Below are 3,186 nucleotides of genomic sequence, written 5' to 3'. Positions count from 1 at the left end.
CCCCTCTGCCCAGTCATGTTAGAGGTGGGTCTGGAGTCACATGTAGACCAGGCCGGGTAAGGACAGCACAGGGCTGGAAGCCACCTCGTTCTGACTGCTGTTCATGACACAGTCTTGTGTTGGCCAGCTGAAGATTTGATGAGTAGGGACAATGATCGCCCAACGGTCAGAGGCAGGGGTTCAGATGGCCGCCATATTGTCCATGGATGAGGAAGGAAGTGCTGGTGCCAGACTGTCTTTTCCTTAGTATTCTCATCCGCTGCTACGGCACTGGGCAAACTAAGGCCTGTCAGAATTCAAGAGCCTTCAACGCCCTCTCTAACACCCAGGAGTGCTCGACACCCTTCAAAGGCCTGCTCGCTAGTGACGGCTAAAGTCATAGCAGAGTGTGAGAGGATAGACTCCTGGGAAGGCTCTCTGAAGTTTTCAGTGAGGTGGCAGATGCTGGAGGAGTAGTGTGGGGCAAGTGGAGGTCTGTCGGAGATCCAGAGAGAGCCCTGGCTCAGACAACCAAAGCCAGGAGTAGTGTCATCGCCCTCCTGCCCGTGTGCATGGTCTTGTCCTCAAGACATTGGTGACTCTCCTGTCCAACAGGCTGCCAGACATGCACGGCACACAGACCCTCAGGACATTGCCCACTCCCTGAGTTCAAGAGAACTGTGCTAACTCCAGTCTTCGCCCGTTTCGGACTAGTCCAGCAAAGAGGAGGAGCTGCTGCCTTCTGTTCCTAGCAGGATTTTGTGAGTGTGGACTGCCCCTCTGCCACGCCTCACATTGTTGGGTTACACAGGGAGATCCAGTGTCTGTGCCCAGGCTTCAGTGATCCATAGGAGAGCTGCCACAGTCAAGCCAGGCAACTGGGATGAGCCTGAGAGCACCTGCAGCTGGGGAACACCAGGTAGGAGCACCCAGAAATTAGTTACAAAAACACATGGGATACATTTAGGCCTTGGTGGTCATTGCACTGTCCATCAGTCTCACTTTGGGTGCTACAATAAATGCAACTTGGTTTTAGACAGTTTCCATTGCAGTACAAGGGGTCCTCTGGTGATGTAAGATTGGCAGGTGATCACCCAGGGGTCAGTATGGGGTGATTATGGTTTGTGTGAGTGTGTGTGTGTAAGTATGTGTGTGTCTGTGTGTGTGTGTAAGTATGTGTGTGTGTGTAAGTATGTGTGTGTCTGTGTGTGTGTGTGTGTGTGTGTGTGTATAAGTATGTGTGTGTGCGTGTGTGTGTGTACATGTTTGTGAGTACATATGTGTGCATGTGAGTATGTGTGTTTGTATGTGCATGTGTGTGTGAATATCTGTGTGTGTATATGTGTGTGTGTGTTTGTGTATGTATGTGTGAGTGTGTGTGCGTGTATGTGTGTGTATGTTTGTGTGCATGTGTGTGTCTGTGTGTGTGTGTGTGCGTGTTTGTGTGTGTGTGAGTACGTGTGTGCGTGTTTGTGTGTGTGTGTTTGTGTGTGTGTGTGTGTGAGTGTGTGTATGTGTGTGTGTGCGTGAGTATGTGTGTGTGTGCGTGCGTGTATATGTGTGTATGCATGTGTGTGTCTGTATGTGTGTGTCCATAAGTGCGTGTGTCTGTCCATCTGTGTGTGTGTGTGTGTGTGTGTGAGTGAATGTGTGTCAGCATGTCTATGAGTATATGTTTGTGTGTGTGTAAGTGAGAGACAGAGAGAAAGAGAGACAGAGACAGAGTGTGTGTGTGTGTGTGTGTGAGAGAGCGGGAGACAGATAATGTGTCTGTGTGTGAGTGTGTGTGCAAGTGAGTTTGTGAGAGCGTGTGTATGAGTGTATGTATGTGTGTGTGTAAGTTAGAGACACAGAGGGAGAGAGAGACAGAGTGTATGTGTGAGTTTGTGAGTGAGAGAGAGAGGGACAGAGTGTGTGTGTGTGTTTGTGTATGTGTGAGAGAGAGCAGAAGATAGAGTATGTGTCTGTGTGTGAGTATGTGTGCGAGTGAGTGTGTGAGAGCGTGTGTATGAGTGTATGTATGTGTGTATGTAAGTGAGAGACAAAGAGAGAGAGAGAGACAGAGTGTGTGTGTGTGTATGTGAGTGAGAGAGAGAGACAGAGTGTGTGTGTGTGCGTGTGTGTATGTGAGTGAGAGAGACAGAGTGTGTGTGTGTGTGTGTGTGTATGTGAGTGAGAGAGAGAGACAGAGTGTGTGTGTGTGTGTGTGAGTGAGAGAGAGAGAGAGACAGAATGTGTGTGTGTGCGTGAGTGAGAGAGAGAGACAGAGTATGTGTCTGTGTGTGTGAGCATGTGTGTGTGTATATGTGTGTGTGAGAGCATGTCTATGAGTGCATGTATGTGCGTGTGTAAGTGAGAGACAGAGAGGGAGAGAGAGAGACAGAGACAGAGAGAGAGAGACAGAGTGTGTTTGTGTGTGTGTGTTTGTGTGTGTGTGAGTGAGAGAGAGAGAGACAGAGTGTGTGTGTGTGAATGAGAGAGAGAGAGACAGAGTGTGTGTGAGTGAGAGAGAGAGACAGAGTGTGCGTCTGTGTGTGTGAGTGTGTGCGAGTGAGTGTGTGAGCGTGTGTGTGTGTATGTGTGTGTGTGTGAGAAAGAGAGTCTGTATGAGTGTATGTATGTGTGTGTGTAAGTGAGAGACAGAGAGGGAGAGAGAGAGACTCTGTGTGTGTGTGTGAGTGAAAGAGAGAGAGAGACAGAGTGTGTGTGTGTGTGAGTGAGAGAGAGACAGTGTGTGTGTGTGTGTGAGTGAAAGAGAGAGAGACAGAGTGTGTGTGTGTGTGAGTGAAAGCGAGAGAGATAGAGTGTGTGTGTGTGAATGTGAGTGAGAGAGAGACAGAGTGTGTGTGTGTGAGTGTAAGGTAGGGGTGGAGGTTAGGTAGACCTTAGGATTAGGGTAAAAGTTCGGCGCAACATCGTGGGCCGAAGGGCCTGTACTGTTCTATGTTCTATGTTCTATGAGTGTGAGTGAGAGAGACAGAGACAGAGTGTGTGTGTGTGAGTGTGAGTGAGAGAGAGAGAGACAGTGTGTGTGTGTGTGAGTGTGAGTGAGAGAGAGAGAGAGTGTGTGTGAGTGGGTGTGAGAGTGAGGGAGAGAGAGGCAGAGTGTCTGAGTGTGAGTGTGAGTGAGAGAGAGACAGAGAGAGTGTGTGAGTGTGTTTGTGAGTGAGAGAGAGACAGAGAGAGTGTGTGAGTGTGTGTGTGAGT

Source organism: Rhincodon typus, chromosome 26 (assembly GCF_021869965.1).
Source record: "Rhincodon typus isolate 14 chromosome 26, sRhiTyp1.1, whole genome shotgun sequence".
NCBI classification, from domain to species: Eukaryota; Metazoa; Chordata; class Chondrichthyes; order Orectolobiformes; family Rhincodontidae; genus Rhincodon; species Rhincodon typus.
This window is presented reverse-complemented; position numbering follows the sequence as displayed.